This window comes from Pseudopipra pipra, chromosome 2, assembly GCF_036250125.1.
Source record: "Pseudopipra pipra isolate bDixPip1 chromosome 2, bDixPip1.hap1, whole genome shotgun sequence".
NCBI classification, from domain to species: domain Eukaryota; kingdom Metazoa; phylum Chordata; class Aves; order Passeriformes; family Pipridae; genus Pseudopipra; species Pseudopipra pipra.
Window position 1 is genome coordinate 84,244,855 of NC_087550.1, and position 18,555 is coordinate 84,263,409.

Genomic DNA, 18,555 nt, shown 5'->3' on the forward strand with positions numbered 1-18,555 from the left:
CGAATTCAAGGTGCTGCACCGGGGTCAGGGCAACCCCCAGTATCAATCCAGGCTGGAGGATGAAGGAATTGCGAGCAGCCCTTCAGAGAAGGACTTGGGGTACTGATGGATGACAAGCTGGACGTGAGCTGGCAAATGTGCGCTTCCAACCCAGAAAGCCAATTGTATCCTGGGCTGCATCAAAAGCAGTGTGGCCAGCAGGTTGAGGGAGGTGATTCTGCCCCTCTACTCTGCTCTCATGAAATCCCATCTAGAGTACTGCTTCCAGCTCTGGAGCCCTGCACACAGGAAAGACGTGGGTCTATTGGAATGTGTCCTAAGATGGGCCATGAAGATGATCAGAGGGCTGAAGCACCTCTCCTATGGAGAAAGGCTGAGAGAGTCGGGGTTGTTCAGCCTGCAGAAGAGAAGGCTCTGGGGAGACCTTGTAGCACCTCCCAGTGCCTAAAAGGGACTTATAAGAAGATAGGGCCAGACTTTTCATCAGGATCTGTTGCGATAGGGCAAAGAGTAGCGGTTTTAAACTAAAAGAAGGTCAATCTAGATTACATGTAAGGTAGAATTTTTTTACAATGAAGGTGGTGAAACACCAGAACAGGTTGCCCAGTGAGGTGGTAGATTCCTCCTCCCTGGAAACATTCAAGGTCAGATTGGATGGGGGTCTGAGCAACCTGATCTAGTTGAAGATGTCCCTGATCATTGCAGGGGGACTGAAACTAGATGATCTTTAAAGATCCCTTCCAATCCAAACTATTCTAACATTCAACAATGATTTTATGATTCTATGACCATCAGCAGAAGTTTTGCTGGGACCTATATGTCCCTGGTAACACAGTTCTGGACCAAAGCCTTGTCCATACTGATTTCAATGGGTCAATCCCTCTGTGTTTCAAGACATGCTCCCAGAAACTGAGAACCAATAATATGTCTACTTTGGGAAAAATGTGGTTGAAGTGGTTTTACTAGCATCTCCTAGGAACTAGGAGGCAGAGGATTAAGCAAGAGTTCAGTTCTGGGGTAACACTAAGTTGTTTCGATCATAAGACTGGAGAGGGACCACTGCTTTCTGCAGAACCACATAGATTTCTCTTTTGAGCTGATTCGCTCTTTGGAAGGACTTCAGAGAAATGGGTGTTCGGCCATATCTATCTAATTTCAGAGGCCCAGATCAAGCAGGTGCCTGGAGAATGGAAACAACTGAGTGCATTTTCTCTCAACTCAAATTGCCCGTGCTTCTGATCACTCTGTTTGGGACAAAGCTCCCCCTGCAAAATGTAGTAACCTGATAGATCAAGGTCTGGATCCTGCCTCCTCCCAACACTTCTCCCACAGAAATTCTGATCCCTGCACTATTTTTTTTCCTTATTTTTTCTTCTCCTACTATTAATGGTCCCTTTACACTGACTGAAAAATGAGGGGAAACGCACTTATGTGGGAATCATACCCTGAAATAAAAGTAGCAAGCGGAAGTCGCTTTTAAAGTCTGACTATCAGGATTATCAAACTGAAATCTGCCTTGTAGGGTTTAGTCAGGCCAGCAATCAGTCAGCAAACATGCAGTTTTCTAAACAATTTCAAAAGGAGTTATTGGTTTTCTCAAAGCTGAGTCAATTCAAGCTAAGGCACTGGCTGTTTCGTGCTGTGCAGGTGGATTTATTCGGAGTCAGCTTGTGAACTGCTGCAATGGAGGCAGTGATCAAAACGGCAACGACAGAGTGATTAAAACCTTAAAAACCCCAACATGCTGAGGATCAGGGATGTAAATTTCAATAGTTTTCAGTGAATATAGAAATTACTTTGTTTTGTGACAATTAATTTTTTAGTTTCATCCCAAGTACACGGGATTATTCTTTCTAAAAATGTCGGTACTAGGTTCACAGGGAATGCTGTAGGTGGCATTCATAGACCTGGAGGTAGAGCTCTGGTGCTTCACAAAGTGGGTTTTAGTTTCAGCTGCAGGAAACTGAGGTGCCTGTTGGTTCTCAATACAAGCACCCCTTCCCTCCCAGGAACAGTCACTAGTCACCAGACCGCAGATTCATTCTGCACAGAGAATGTACATTTTGTACAACATAGAACAGGAAAGACAAATGCTGCATCTGAACTTGCACTCTGATGCATGCCACAGTGCATCTGATGAGCCCTGTTATTCCAGATTTGCAGGTTTCATCTTACTTAAGGACTCTTTCCCTTTTTCCCTGTTCTCTTGCTTCTTCATCCCCCTTGCACATCAAGAATATTAACTCCTCTCTGCCACCCGCCATCACTCTCCCTCTCTTCCTTCCCAGACTTCTTCTCACCCCATGCTTGCAATAAGGTCTCACCCGTTCCTACTTTGCCTTCATACAGCACAGGAACCCTTGCTCAGGCTGCAAGAAAAATACATGCCAGGAGTCTGTTTTGCAAAATGCCTCCAGTTTTGTATAGAAACCAAGGGGCATGTGTGAGTGTGTTTGGAGGGAGAGGAGATGTTAAAAGGCTGAAAGTCGTGAGACAGTTTGGTTCTGGGGCATAACCAGGACACTCATCTCTACTTTTATGCAAAGGGTTGGTATGTCCTGAGGCTGGGGAGCCCTCAGGGCCTTGTGCAAATCAAATCCCCATCTGCATCTGCTTCCTCTGAGCTCCAGGAACCAGAGCCACATTCAGGTCACCCTCAAGGCTGGTGCAGATTGACCCTAGAGGAAGATCTCTGCACTGGAGAGATACTGAGGAGCTTTCTAACATCACTTTAAAAAAAAGTCTAAAATATCACCAGACTAGTCTCAAGTGTCTTAAAAAAAAGTCATGTCCCTGTCTCCCAGGAGAACACAGTCATGCAGATTCTTACCAAGAAAGGCAGTGACCCAAATACTCATAGACTGCTTGAGATAGCTCCAGGGAAGACTATAAAGGTGAACTCCTGTCCCTACTGAGCTCAATAGGAAGCTGAGTGTGGACTTACAGAGGGCTAGAACTTCACTCAAAGGAAACTCATCTGTAAAAATTCACACCATTGCTCATAGTCATTCTGAAAGACATGACTAGTCTTCAGAGGGATGTTTTCTTAGCACCTAAATGCTTTCTAAAGAAATTTTAACATGAACAACTGAGTGCCATCAAATTGATTACCAGGTAGTAGTAATTATTATTTTTAATTATTAGATAATTTTCTTTTAGTTATAATATGATATACAACAGTATATTGTACCACAGCATTAATTACTGCATATACTTTATCATATAATACTCCAGGATTTTAAAATGTCATGGTTTTTATCAAAAGTAAATGCTAATTTTTTTCATTCTGAAAGTTTCTTTCCGCAGTTTTAGAGGTAATAGCTTCTTTAAAATGATAGTGAATTAAAAGTTGTGAAATTTTAGCTATTTGTAGCCTTAAGGATCAAAAACTAAGAAAAAAAGCACTCTATTTCTAACCTTCCATATTTAAACTGAAAGAATATTGTTAAAAAAAAAGAACAAATTAGGAAGCGAACCAAATCCCATTAGTTTTTAGGAGGTCTGATTCAATATATTTTGCACTCTTTGAGACTCTGAGACTGAAACTCCTTCCTGTTTACCTGTGAGCTCATGGTAAGAAGTCTGACAGTTGGTTCAATTTTCTATGAGGAAGTGAGAGGTTTCAATGCAAGAACTTGAGTCTCTGTCCTGCAACCATGCTTAATATAAAATGCCCTGATGTTTCTGCATATGAAGCTATATCATAAATAGCTGTAGTTTGAGGAATCATCCCAATGTTTTGGCCTCCATTCCAAAAAAGCAACTAAGCACCTGCTTAAACCAAGGATCTTGAGTATCCTCATTATTTTTGTGGTAGACTGTGAAAGGATGAAGTTCAAGTGCAGACCACTCTCATCAGTTTCTCACAGGAGCATGCCTCTGGAGTCATTATTACTGGAACTGATTACTAGAAAAAACAACTTCAAGAGAATAAGGATTTTGTTTGTAGTTTTTATAGAGTCTTGATTGCATAAAAAAATTACGGAAGCATATATCTATATAGCAAAAGGAACACTTGGATGTTAAAACTCACAGATAAAGAAGCTTGCACAGGTCAGTTTCTCTCCCTCACCTGCATTCAAAAGTACCTTGAATGGGTAGCTCTGGTGTAGACATCTGCAGTGCAAATGCCCAGAGCTAGGTGAGACAGCCCCATTGCTGTCTCACAAAACCCAAATATGAGGTCTCTCATAGACTCAGAAGCCCTGGTGCCACCTTGGGTTCACTGTGCTGGTGCCCACTCCCCAAAGGCAGCCTATGCTCCTGCCTGTGGTCTTGTGGGGAACTGACCTTTAATAGCTTTCAGGTGAACAGTTTTACATAATGATCAGTGTCATAAGTGCTTTTTAGTTGAACAGGTACATTCAGGCAAGAGAAACAGATTTTTAGGCACAAAAGGGGTTTTATGCACAGAGGACCTAACCCTGATGCTCCAGGGCTCCTGACTTTCACCTAGATACCCACTGTGTATAAAAGTATCATATACCATATATCAAATGCCTGTCCAGATTGCAAGGGACGCCACTCCTTTAAATAGCCTTGTTTTTTTTTTACCTTGCTCTATTGGGCACCACAACTCTGAAATCATGTTGACAATATTGGTCTAAGCCTCTTCTATAAATGAGAGTTAGAAGCGAAACCCGTTAATCATTTCTACACTTCATTACATAAGCATCACTCAACAGTAATATGTACTTGGTCACAGTTACGCAGAAGACACTGCAATTTTTCTCTTCCATGGAGGTGATCAGGGTCATCTCCTCTGGTCACCAGCATATTCTTAGTATGAAACAGAAATCATGTGTAGGGCATGGCATTAGACGGATTTTTTTTTGCTGTACTTGAAAAAGCGAAGACTTAGAAGTGAGGGAGGAGCTAATCGTTGCAAAATACACAGTCATTTCCTGAGCCCTCTGGTTGGATGAGTGCAAACTTTCAACTATTTCTAATTCTTCTCTGTCATTTAAGAGGCTTTCAAGGTGCACTGTACATCCCAGACAAGGTAAGGAGTACAGCTTTCCACTTCTTCATTGTTTATTCAAAATTGTTTTTCAGTGGAGTCAGACTCAGCCAAGACTGATTTTTTCTCCCTCCTATTATTTACATCTGAAGGGAGAACAAAGTTCCTTGCAATCCAAGAAATACATGTGTGTCTTTGTGCAAGATGACTGTGAGCTGTAGGAATAAAGGAAGAACTGTTTGGCTGAATAATAGAGCAATGGTAATTAAGAAATTATGTTGCGCATATTTAGAAGTCAGAATTATTACAGCAATACTGCAGTATAAGAGAAAGAAAACTCTTACCACTAGTTTTAAGGAGTTCACTCTGCACAAACCACTATCAAAATAAAGAGGTTTAAGTGCATAATTAGCTTTAGTGAGGGAGGTAGTAAAAATCATAGTGTGTCTTTTCCATATTGGGGCAGAAAAAAAATAGAAAAAAAAGCGCCAGATAATTTTGGACCAGTTTTATTTGTAAATCTGAACCCGATATTTATCTTTAGCTATTGTAGAGTCATGTACTGTGTTCATCCTGAGACTGTTCCTGAGGTTTGCAGTAACCAAACATACACTCAGAAGTGACTGTGGAACCATATCATAAAGTGATATAATTTCCTTGGGATATTTCCTTGGGATTCATAACAACTGAACTCAGACAGACAGGCACCAGAAGGAAGTCTCATAACACTGCACTCTTGCATACTGCATTTGTTGTCCCTTAATAGATAGGGAAAGAGACTATTTGTGTGAAGTTTTGTTTTCTAATAGATCAGAAACAAGTATAAAATAGCCATCTGTGGGGCAGTTATTGTAATAATGTTCTGTCACTAGGTCACCATACAGAAAGTGAAATTGTGTGTGCTGTGCTGGTCCCTGATTCGAGTCATACACTGGATACTCAGATCTTTGGCATTTTTGGGGTTTTTTTAAGTCTTTGCTTATAATCAGTTTTAGTGTTTGGATATTGGCTCCTTGAATGTCTGGTATAAACATTTTCTGGATTTTATACATAGTGATTGGGAGAATCTAGTTAGGATTTTTTTAAGCATTTGTTTGATTCAGACACATAATTTCCATCCATCATTTCTAAATCACTTCCACTGTACTTGTGAGATTGCTGCTACGGTAGCACTTGGACTTCTCCGATGAATTTCACCCTTAACAGACTCAATGAACCGCTGGAAGCTTTGTCACTGCTTTTACAGATGAATCCCAGTTGACACCATATTTGTGCCCTGGTATTCACAGCTCCCTAGTGCAGGCAATTTGATCAAGAAACCCAGGTCTTCCCTTGCAAACAGCTGTATTTCAGTTTAGAAATAACTAGAGAGCATGTCACCGTTCTGCTAGGGAAGAGGCTATGACATGGGTAGAAGCATTTGCATCAGCCTTAGTCATCTCAGTTTGAACATTGGTGCCAAGCACTTAGCTGTTCCTTACAGGTCTGTATGGCCTTAGCTGCTAAATACTTGCAGCCTATGCTGCAGCTTGCTAGAGGAAAGCTGGCTGAGGTGTGCCTACCCATCTTGCAGTCACATTTCCCAGTTAGTGCATAGGCACGGCTCAACAGCTCTGTATGCAAAGAGTAAACTGAACCCAGGCATCCCCTGGTCACCAACTAGCAGCTTTCCCACTGCTTCTACCTTCAGTTTTTAACATTCCTTCAGGTACATTTATTGAAAATGTGTATTCATCTGCTGTCTTTCAGTGTGAGTTTGGGTTCAACTCTGATGTATCTGTCTATGTGGATAAATTTGCTCTCACTGATGACTGTAAGCACAGAAAACGCCAACTTAGGCGATTTAAAATGTTTACTCTCAGTGCTCTGTTTCACCATCAGTATCTTTGATGTGGGAAGAGGGTGCACTCCTCGTCTCTCTGTCAGAGGGAGGTATATGTTATATGCACCAGTTATGTGTAACAGGATTGAAAATAACCCAATACTAGAAAGTTGTATGGTAAGTTTGGTCTCCCACAGTAACTGCGGTATTCTGGGCAAGTGGCTAGAGGGGAGAAACCCAGAAGACACAACCCAGCCTCAAGAAGTTATCTTATGGTAGCCTCCTCTGTCCTGCTCAAAAATAAAGACACATCAAGACTATGTCACAGTGCATTTAAAAGATGTGCTGATGTTTTGCACATGTATTGCTGCCTAATAAAATTACTTCACATTTGCATAGTTTCCAGATAAATAGGTGTTTTGAAACAGAAGATCAGGGGCTTCACTGCTGACAACTAATGTTTGCAAAGACTTCAGTTGTACAGAAGGATGGTTTTCTTACCAGGCATATTTATTAACACTGTTTTCATGTTCTTCATAGTGTGCAAAAGGAGCTTGAACATGTAGCTTTCCTATGAAAAATTACTATGGAAATGGGGGGGTTAGGCCCTTGACTACTGCCTTCAAAATTCCTGAATGAAATGAGCTCATTTCATAAGTAAATGTCTTCGGGATTGTTGTTTGGGCTTGATTATTCTTACTGCCAGCTGTCAAATGGGAAGGTCAAGTTGGTGTTTCTCCTGGGCTTGCTATTTACACACAGGAAACCTGAGAGGGACTCAGCCTTAGAGTTAGGGTTGTTATTTTAAAATAGATTTAAAGTGGGCAATATAATCCAATTTTTGTCTAAATTTAGGTGCTAATCAATCAGAAACATTCCACAGGATTCATTTTCTACATCTTTGAATCTGGTAATGTCAGTTTGATCCAGTCTCTTTTCATGTATTTTGATTGGAAGCCTTGTGTCCTTATGGAAATTTTCCATCAAAAGTCTTATTTTTTAGTGTTTCACAGAGAGAGAATGAGCTATGTATGCTTCAAGCAACAGTTCAGTTTTTTAAATGCTGGGGTTTAGGTCTCATTGATATCCCAACAGAGAGATTCTGCCTTTTTGCACAGAGACCAATGAGGGTCCAAGTGTTGTTCAGACAGGGGCAAGGGATCTATAAACTTGGTCAAGAGCCACACATTTTTGTCACATTTTCACACTCCCACATGATGAATTCAGGCTCAGAAGGTGGTGAATTGAAAATCCTTGCTCTCCAAACTGCTCATTAAGTCTTGAAATAAGAACAGAAATTACTCACTGGTATGATCATGAAGAAGTCGCTAGAGTTACTTACTACCAGATACACTGCACCTGATTCACATCTGCAAAAATAAGAAGGGAAAATATCAAGCCAACAAAAAGTATGTGCTCTTTTATCTTCATCTTCAGATGTGTATACTTTGAATCTTGAGTAGTCCCGCTCAAGCTGTTTTACAGCTAGTGAACCACGTATTTAAAGCTATGACAGACAGTGTTATCAGTGCTTGTCAGTGCTCGTAATTATCTTTAAATGTGTTCCTTCTATTTATTTATTTATTTATTTTAACAACTGATTCTTAAAAAACTTTTTAACAGAACTGTTTTCTGTTCCTTTCTGTAGCTCTTACTCATAGAGGAAATCTGATCTGCTGCAGTACGGAAACATCAGCAATGACATGGTGAGACAAATTCCTTAGGGAGCTGCCTGTAAGTCCGATCAACATTTAAGGTGAAAAGTTTTGCATTTTCTTTGGCAGGATGTTACACGCAGAGTTTAGCTGTTTCAGGCAATTGCTGAGGCAATAAGGGAATATTCAGGAACACAAGCTTCTGCTTTGAGTAGGTGAGTGAGCACAAAGAAAGGAATAATCTTGTTAAGACCTTTTCCTGCCTCCCCCTCCCTCCCCAACTTCTCAAAAATATGATTGGTCTTTGAGACTTCCTAAATTGTGCCCTATTGAAGTCCTGTTCGCCCAGGGTCCTGGATACACCAAGTGGACCTCAGTTCAGGGCTACAATGGTTCAGTAGCTGAAAGCTGTGAGAATAAGCCTTTTTTGTATTTTTGTCACTTCACCTTGTGACAGTCAAGCAGTGCGGGGGTCAAAGGTATATATCCTCCTGGAACACCAGCAGTGGTGAGAGGTAGGATAGGAAACTCTGGATATGTAAGCACAGAAATGGTGAAGAAAAGACAAAAAAAAAAAAGACAAGTGGAAAACTGGTAGTACAAACTTGAGGTATATGAAGACACAGGGTGGTTTCTGGACAGCAGTTAACAGAAAGAAGACAGACTTTGGGTTAAATGCTACTGATGATGAAAGCAGGTTTGCAGAGGACAGGAAGGTGTGATCCTTTCAGCTCTTTTCCTTAAATATTTGGGAGAAAACCCTGAAATATCCAGCTCTCAGTAATCTAAAAAATAAATCTAAAGACAGAGCAGGTATGTCCACACTCTCTAATGGTCTAGACAGAAAATGCTTTTAACCAGCAGTAATTTTGCACTACATCCATTTACTGGGACCAGTCATATCCTGATCTTTACCTTATTTGACACAACTGTAATAACTGTTTTCAGCCTCTGAAACACGATGGCTGCATCCAGACTCCTTTTTGGGAATGGTCTTTTGTCTGTCCAGTAAGTCCTAAACTATATAAGAAGTTGTGTGTGGTCCAGACCTGTTTGAGGGAACATTAGTTGGTGTGAGACAAAACTGTGCCAGAATTGTAACAGCCCAAGCAATTGAGTTCCATGGCCTGGGCCCTTGTTCTGACCGTGTTTAATTTACTAATATTGACACGCTTTTCATGTAGTAAAATCTCCCTTCTTCATGTGGTATATTCCTCAGAGTCCTAAATGTAAATATTACAGAATAATAATTCAGCACAAAAAAATGAATGAACAGCCCATTTAGAGGGAGACCATGCCTGTCTCCTTGTTCAGCTCTCATCTACTTGCTGCTGGAGGACACATTCTGACTCAGACGTAGGGCTACAGGAAAAGGCAAAGTAGCCTCGTGATTGCAGTAACTGAGTGATTTCTGGGAAATAAGATTCTGCCACTGATTCTACCTGAAAGTAGATGCTGAGAAAAATGTGTGTGATGCTGAGAAAAGGTCACCTTCATAATAGAAAAATACATGATAAATACCTGAAATGGAGCTGGGATGGAACTTCAGAGCTTCAACTACAAACAGGAAAAAATTCTAATGCAGCCTCTGACTGCTGGGGAATTATACCATAATAGTTGCTTCTTATAATATGACATAGCAGTACTTAAGATACTCAAGGAAAAGTATGGAGCAGATATCCAATTGCCATAGTAGAACAGCTGGATTTTGACAGGACTGAGAGAGCTGTCCTGGTGCCAGTGAGGAGCACGCTTAAAGCACATCAGTAAGACTATATTTCTTCTTCAGAAATACAAGTGCTTTCTTTTCAAGAGGTCAAGGAGTAGGGAACAGTGTAACTCCTCCTCTAGAGCATTCTCCCAGGAGAAAGAACATGCATATTCAGCACTGTCTTTGAAAAGTATTTAAAGGCTTATCCACCTCCTTCCTTGCTAGCTAGGTAGTATGCTAGCAGGTATGGTCTGAGCTGAACTGGACCTGGCCAGTAGAAGCTGGAAGAGCAAAAAGAAGGGGACAAAAGAGGAGCAGATACCTGAAATACCATTCAGCCAGAAAGACAAAGACCTCATGTCCAGCCTTGTCTTCAAAGACAGTATTTCACAGTAGTCGCTGGATAACTCCAAAGGCCAATCTAAAGAGTAGATTCCAGACCATGTCCACTACCTTATACTTGGTGACTGTCACTAGGCTAGAGAATCTCTTGCCCTCATGCATGCCATTTTCATCTTTCCCTGAACTGTTGTATTGATAATTTCTTATTGCGCATCTTTGATGTGAAATATGGGCAGTACCCAGAAGCCTTGTGGTTAATCTCCCTCTCAGATAAGTTCCATGGTCAGACTTGGGAGGCACCTTAGGGCATCTATTTCCTGACATTAACTGCTACTTTATCATTCAGAGAGGGAAGGGAAGTGTTTGTCTTGTACCAACCATCTTAAAACATTGTGGCAAATCATATTTAGTCTCCAGAAAGAAAAGGTAACACAGAATTTTAATAAAAGGAAGTTTGACAAAGAGATTCAAGGCTCAGGTCTTCCAGTAGTTTTTCTGTGAGAGAGAGGATGTTCTATGAGACTCACTAAGATTTTTTTTCACATTTTCAAGGCTCATCCATCACCTACTCTGGATGATCTACGTGTGCAGCAAGTGAATAGTGCTGACTTCACACTGTTTCTTATAATTTTTCTGACTATTTCAGATCCCATTATGAGACACTTAAGCCTTCATTGGTGGCTTAATCCTTCCACTCATATGATGCTCATCTTACAGAGTTTGAAATTCTGTTTCAGGTCTGACTTCAAGGGGTGTAAGTTTTCAGAAACAGGCACCAGCTCTGAGTTCCTAATTTTCAAGTGTTTATTAAAAGACACTTGGATCTGACTTGCAGAAGTATTGAGCACTCGCAAATCCAGATATGGTCAATAGAAATGTGGCTTTGAATCAGAAACATTTTATGTAATGCCAAATGTGCTTAGAAATCAGGTCCTAGGCAACTTGGGGTCTCCATTCCTCACTTTTCTGTTTGTAATATGGGGTTAAATAATCTTCATATTAGAGGAAGGCTGTAAAGAAGAATTTTGCAGGTTGTTCTGAAGCTACAACACTGGATGACAGAAAAATGCCCCAAAATCAGTTATTTATTTAGTATTTAGGTTGAGAGTTTGAACAATGCACTGTACATAGGGCACAGTGTCACTCACTGAACAATGAGAAAAAAGACAAAATTTTTCTAATGGGGTATTTTGCCTTTTCAAAATTGCTGGGAGGGCGTTAGTTCCAAAAAAAGATAAAGCAGAAAAGCTCAAAACTTGTCCATTTTCCAGAGTGACTCTACTGTGACTTGTAGAGTTTCTTGACAGCTTGTTGACTTTCACCATTTCACTAGTAGGATCATTAAACTGCAAAGCAACCAGTGGAAACTGCTGATGAAATTCTGGATCCCAGGCTCTTCAACTGTTTATTTGTTCAGGCTGCTAGAACAGTAACCTTCCTGAGGTATATGAGCATTGTGAGTATTTCAAAAAGGAATGAACAGACATTTTCATAAGGGACACCTTTCCCTCCCCTCAATCCCAAGTTTCTGCAAAGCTCATGATCTCAGTTACATAGTGCTGACATACTCAGTACACTGATCAGAACTATTTGGGTCTTTAGAAATACCTAGTTATTTAAAAAGCTTGCAGCCTATCCATGATTGCAGCTAACAGAAATTGGCTGATGGCACATGAATGTGAGGCTGAGTTAAGCAGAAGCAAAATCAAGCCTTTAAGCTGAGCTAAACATTCCTTTGCACATTGTATACAACATCTCTTTATCAACCCAATTAGTGACCTAAATCTGTACAACCTTGTCAAAGAAAAATCTGGAACCCACTTTTTGACATGAAGATGTGCCTTCTTAGTCGCACATTTCTCCCATGGGGCATAAAGATATCTTTAACACCTCTAAGAGAATGAAGAATGAAGCTTCCTGCTACATCTGGCTTTTGCAACCTCAGCAATTCTCAGCTGTGCAGACACATAATCTTAAAATCTGGTCTTGGTGGATAAAATAGCATCACAAACTCATCACTTAGGTGTTTCAGGTTCAATGTATGTTAAACATTTGAGATTTATAATCATATATACTTGTGAAAGCTTTTTTTCCAGCTTTTTAAATGATAAGTTTTCCATCAAGACCACTTCTTTGAGAAACTAACAGGACGTGGCAGAGTTTTACATGTTATAGTAGGCTGATAGGTCTGCTTAACTCACATGTCTATTCCTGCTAATGTTTGTGGGCTGAATACATGATTACCCCCACATGAGAGGGGCAGAGATCATAACCAATATAGGTATCAATAACATAGGTGGTTGGTCTGTGCTGGGCTTGTAAATGTGTGAGTTGGGTGGATTCTCAGCACCTACCAGTTTTTGCTGCTGCAGCAACAAAGTTTGCAAAAACAAAATTTGCAGTCTCTCACAGCAGTGCGTGGAAATCACTTTGTTATATGGGGAACACCAGCATGTGTAAAGGTTATTCCTATGCCGTTTAGCAATAGGAGAGCAGAGACACACAAATTGTACTACAGAAATATTAGCTCCTTTAGCTGTGCCTACTCTTCTGATTGCTCTAATTTGTCTTTGGGACTAGTGTAGAAGGAAAAATAAACAGTCAGAAATACAGTATAATAGAATTTTTTTGATTGGAAAAGACCCTTAAGGTCATCAAGTCCAGCCTTTAACCCAGCACTGCCAAGTTTGCCACTAAATCATGTCCCCCACATGCCACATCTGACTTTTAAATAACTTCCAAGGATGGTGATTCAGCCACTTTCCTGAGCAGCCTGCTCCAGTGCTTGACAACCCTTTCAGTATCCAATCTAAACCTTCCCTGGTACAACTTGAGGCCATTCCCTCTTGTCCTAGCACTGGTTACGTGGCAAAAGAGATCGACCCCCATCTCGCTACAACCTCATTTCAGGTAGTGGTAGAGAGCAATAAGGTCACTCCTGAGCCCTCCTTTCTCCAAAGTCAATAAGCCCAGCTCCCTCAGCCACTCCTAATAAGACTTGTGCTCCAGACTCCTCACCAGCTTTGTTGCCCTTTTCTGGACACTCTACAGCACCTCAATGTCTTTCTTGTAGTAAGGGGCCCAAAACTGAATATCTTTGCCTACTTCAAAAGAGCATGTGAACACTTGGAGATTTGACTTCCTCAAGTTTGAAATAAAAACTGTCATGTTGCAGCTTGCCATTGCCAACCATTGTTCGCACTAACATGCCAGAGGACCTGTAAATGCTCCCCTACCCACACCTGTCCCAGCAAAGTAAAAAAGTTCTCACCTTCCATATATCATCAGCTTGAACTTTTCTAGTGAATCTGATGAAAATAAGTAGGGTTATGTTCACAAGGACCAGAAATTTAGAGTGCCAGATGTTAGAAATAAAGCCATGTTTCTATATCAAAGATATTTTGTGTCCACCTGTGGGTCCAAGAGAGCTGAATGGTAAATGCTCTCACTTCCTGTTCCCTTCAATGGAAGATAAATGTATTCACAGTCTGTTGGTCCATTCATAAATTGGGTCTGTCACATGTTGAGTCAAGAAGGACTTGGTATAGACCGATATTTGTAACCATGTGAAATGCTCTGCCTTCTACTCTGAGCTACACCTTCATTGCTTTGATCCCAGGCTGAAAAAGGGATGGGTGAAAGGCGTTTTGACCAGTTAGGATGAGACTCACAGTGTTGCTCTCCCATAAGGGGAGATCATACCAACAAGTGTGGCTCCAGTGGCTCTGTGGGCAGTAGAAAACACTAATCTATTTTCTTACTACAGTTCTGTGACTTACAATAGATTAGTATATGATGAAGATTATCATTATTGCCATTGTACACATCTACAACATTCTTTTGAGTTATTATGGCCATGACATACAGAAAACCATATGCAGTTGCAGTTATCAGGGAAAGGAATTCAAAAACATTAGGTGGAATGATAAATGTCTGCATTCCAGGCTTTCATCCAGTTGGCCAAATAATTTATGCCATGCCCAGAAACTTAGCTAATCTTGTGAACTTCACCCTTTATCAGACAATTCACATTTATTGAGGGAGAGAGGGGAAATACAGACCCATGAATATAGACCAGAGATTCTTTTCAAACAAAGCTCAACAGCAGCTGGGTTCAGTAGTTCTTTGGGTTTTGTTTATATTCTTGCTTCTATATTAATGATGAAATGAACAAGTGGAAGTGTTTGATACCTCTTCTGGATGACAGTCACCCAGGATTTCCACACCTACTTCTGGATTCTCCCATATCACATCTTTCCCCTACAGAGGAGGCCACATGGTCACCCACAGATTTCATTTGTCTAGTGAGAAGATGTACTGAAATACCAGTGTCTTTCACTTTTAAGTCCAAGCAGCTTACGCTGTTTCTGTGAAAAGTATTTGTTGACTGGCTCATAGAAAGCATTGCCTAGCCCAGCATCTTGATGCACATTGTCCCCACCGTTCTCCACCAAGTCCTCATCCTTGCCTCCCGTTTCTGCAGCCCAGGGCCATTATTTTCTTCTGTGAAGAAGAGCAACAAGTCTTCCCTGAAATAGACTCAGGCTGTGCTTTCTGTGTCAACACTAATGCCTCAGTGCTCTTCTCCTCCTCCAGAGAAATGTGCTATAGAAACTTGTAGGTGCTTATTTCCTTTTTTGAGATCTGTGCTGTAGCTTAAGTCTCTTGATGTGTAGCCGTCAAAGGCATTGAAAATAGATAACTCACAGCGATGCTGGTAAATATACATATAAATAAATAAATAAATCCTAAACCATCCCCAATCTAAATCCTTTCCACAACCACTCACACTGGTGAAAAATGGTATCATATATTTTGTCAATATCCTTAATATGGACAGTTGCAAATGACAGCACTTTTTTGAACACATCTCAAGACACAGTTACTCTAGCATTATATTTTTTTTATATATTAGGGCTACACCGATTGTACTGCTGCTGAATCACTAATGTCAATGGTGACAAATGTCAAGAGTATTTCTCCAATGGAGAGACAGCAAAATACAGTATCATTTATTCAAAGCCACCATAGCACTCTCAGATCAGAATTATATAGTATGTAAATGTTCTTTGCAAATCATTTTGTATTTATCTTTTTGACATTGACAATTCAGCTGTCTTTTGTGGCAAAACTCAAGGGAAATTACTTTAATGTGCTTGCTCTGTTTTATATACTTTTGATCTAATCAATCTCAAATTAAATAACTGGGTAAAAAAAATGGTGCTATCCTACATTGGAAAGGTTTGGAAACCAACCTCTTTTCTCTTTATTAGAAATAATCCCTTCACTTCATATTTCATTCTGGGCGGTGAGAAAACTGAGCTTGTGTTTTTTTGCTAAAGGTGCAGTATTTCCACTTCTGAAGTTCTCGTTATAGTTTCCACTAGTTCTGAACACCTCCACCCCCAAGAATAAAAGCAAACACCTAGTTTGGGGCTCTTCTGTGTTGTTTATACACTCCGTTTAAAACGTTATCAAGTTTTTTAAACTTTTTTTTTCTGTGCTTAAAAGCGGACTGTTTCAACCACTACTTCCTTATTTCTCCTCCCTTCCTCTTAACTCTTTAATATAGAATCTCTACTTGTGCTTTTCTTCTTTGTTTACACCCTATGATTAAGTATATCTATGCATCTTCCCAACCAACTGGGAGTATAAAAGCCAAGCAAATTTTCTGGCAGGTTTTAATCAGAAAAGCAAGACAGGGTTAAAGTGTTGACAACAATTTGGTAGGAAGGGGGAGAGAGAGGGTGTCAGGCTGTTACCACTGAGAATCTTATGGTCTTCTCATTCATCCTTCTAATAGAGTTTTATTTTGACAAGCCTACATCACAGGTTGCATCAGATTTCCATCATACAACACTAAAAATGACCTAATCATCTGCTGCAAAAACAACCCAAGAAATCAGGCATGCAGCCCTATTTCACTCCTGTCTGTCCAGTGGGAAAGACACATGAACACTCAGCCAGGTGATGTGCAGTGAAGGCATCATACCCATCTGCCAGACTCAACCTCATTCATTCCCACAGGTCCTTACATCCTGACTACTCTGCTTGGGAGAATGGTACAAAAATGCAGAGTTGAGCCAAGTAGCTTTTCTCTGCTGAATGCCTTTTCTAGTCTGCTGGGACAGGATATTTGTTCTCAAGGAGTTTGGCAAGGAAAAAGCTAAAATGTCTGCAGACATTTTCACTCTATGATCTGGAAGACTGATTAGCTGGTTGAATGGCAGTACATTATGGAAGACCTGGCAGGATTTTTGACCTAGACAAAAATCATTGAGATTGCTGTAAAAGCAGGCAAGTGGTTTTACTTGACTGCCACTGAGTCTCAAAATAGAGAGTTCAGGCAATCCATTCAGGGTGTAACTACACTCACCAAGGGGTGATTTAGCTAGGAGAAAAGGAGATTCTTCATCCCAACCTCACACACTAAAGGAGAAAAGTTTTCATCACGGGCAGAATTTTCAACATCAGACCTTAATGCTAGCATTTAAAAAGACCTTCAGGAGCCTAAAAACTCTCTTGTCACCACTGTAAGTGCTGAAACTCAAGGCTGAAGTCTTCAACTGCTCTTGCTAAGAGTGCCCAGTATCAAAACTATGAATCCCAGTTACTAAGTGCTTAGAAGCCCATGTGTCTTAATACCCAACTCAAACCGAAGGCCTGAAATGATTCACAATTGGGCAGGGGAGGGGTGGGCAGGGGAAGACTGTTCCTTGTGCTCTGTCAACTTGAGGACCAAGTACACCATAGAGTCAAAACCCTTACTGGAGACTTACTGGAGTATATCCTGCATGGGATAAAGCCAGAAGAAAGGTGGTGATGGCATGTGCCCTTTAATCCTGTGGATATTTAGGGCACTCCTTACAAACTTGGGATGTTTACCCAATCTGATTGGAACTGAAAATTCTTGCAGCAATGCATTAACTACCATGTTAAAGCTATTTTTCTACAACTTATCTTTACTCTTGCACCTGAATTTGCTGCAGTTTTCATGGTGCAACTGGAACATAAAGTCCATGGGTGAAAAAGAGGAGAAGATATCCAAACTGCATTACCTATTTCTATGCAATTTATATGTTTTATATGAAGTGACTAATAGAAAACCTTATTGCTTGGTGGAGGGTGTAGATTTAAATGTCACTACTCTGAAGATAGTAATAAATTCATATCTCCCCCATCCCCATTGAGTATGATTTGGGAAGTATGAACAGTACTGTTGTTTCTGGTTCAGATCTATCCATTTTTTATGAGACAAGCATCTAACAGCAGGAGAAATTTCATTTGAAATACATGGTTGTATCTAGAGGTGTCCTTGAAACCCTCAGCAAAGTGTTAAAAGCTGAATGTTTCTCAGGCATTTCCTGTTGTCTAGCTTGCTTGCTGCTCAGAGTCCTGGTTCTCTGGATGTCGTGATAAAATGCCTAATTGTGAGCCACTGAGGTGTGGGCTTCTCAGCGAGGGCCATGGAGACTCCTGGGCAGGCAGGTGCCTCTGTCTACTTATGTTTCTACGACGTGGGGCAGAGGAGGTGTGGATGGTGGGTGCACTGGGCTGTCTCTGTGGATTTACATTCTGTATTAACTGCTTCTAGGTAGTTGCTGCTCTCCCATGTCTCTGTATTTTTTTTCGTGATTGAGCAAAACTAACCACAATCTCCTTTTACACCCAATTTCTAAAGAAACTCTTTTAACTGCTTTTCTGCTGAACTGTGGCTTCACTAGTGACAAGAACAAGACAGTAGAAATCTAGTATAGAGAGTAATACCCCAATTTTGTCATATTTTTTTCAGTCATTTGAGAGCCAGAAAATCTTATTTTTCCTCACAATTCATGGAGATTTTTCCTCTTAGGATATTATTGCACTATTCTGTTTCATACAGAAAAAAATCCACTACCCATAAAGACATACATTTTTATTTTGATAATCCATTTGTGAAGTTTCATTATTGGGGTAACACAATTTAAGGTACAAGGAACTGCTCAATTTGAAAAGAAAAATATCTGAACACAATTTTGACATATGCAGTTGCTTGAATATCAACATTCAAAAACATGGCACAAAA

The 18,555-nt window shown here is 40.4% G+C and overlaps 1 protein-coding gene across 2 annotated transcripts in view; it reads left to right on the forward strand.

Annotated features, from left to right (window-relative positions):
* Window positions 1-4,941: 4,941 nt before the first annotated feature.
* Window positions 4,942-18,555, forward strand: part of P2RY8 (P2Y receptor family member 8) — a 31,496-nt gene continuing 17,882 nt past the window's right edge. Inside the window, exons 1-2 of one of the 2 annotated variants that reach the window (XM_064646171.1) lie at window positions 4,942-5,002; window positions 8,431-8,516. The gene's annotated coding sequence lies outside the window, so the exon portion shown is untranslated. The remainder of the gene's footprint in view (window positions 5,003-8,430; window positions 8,517-18,555) is intronic. The other variant, XM_064646172.1, reaches the window with a different exon arrangement.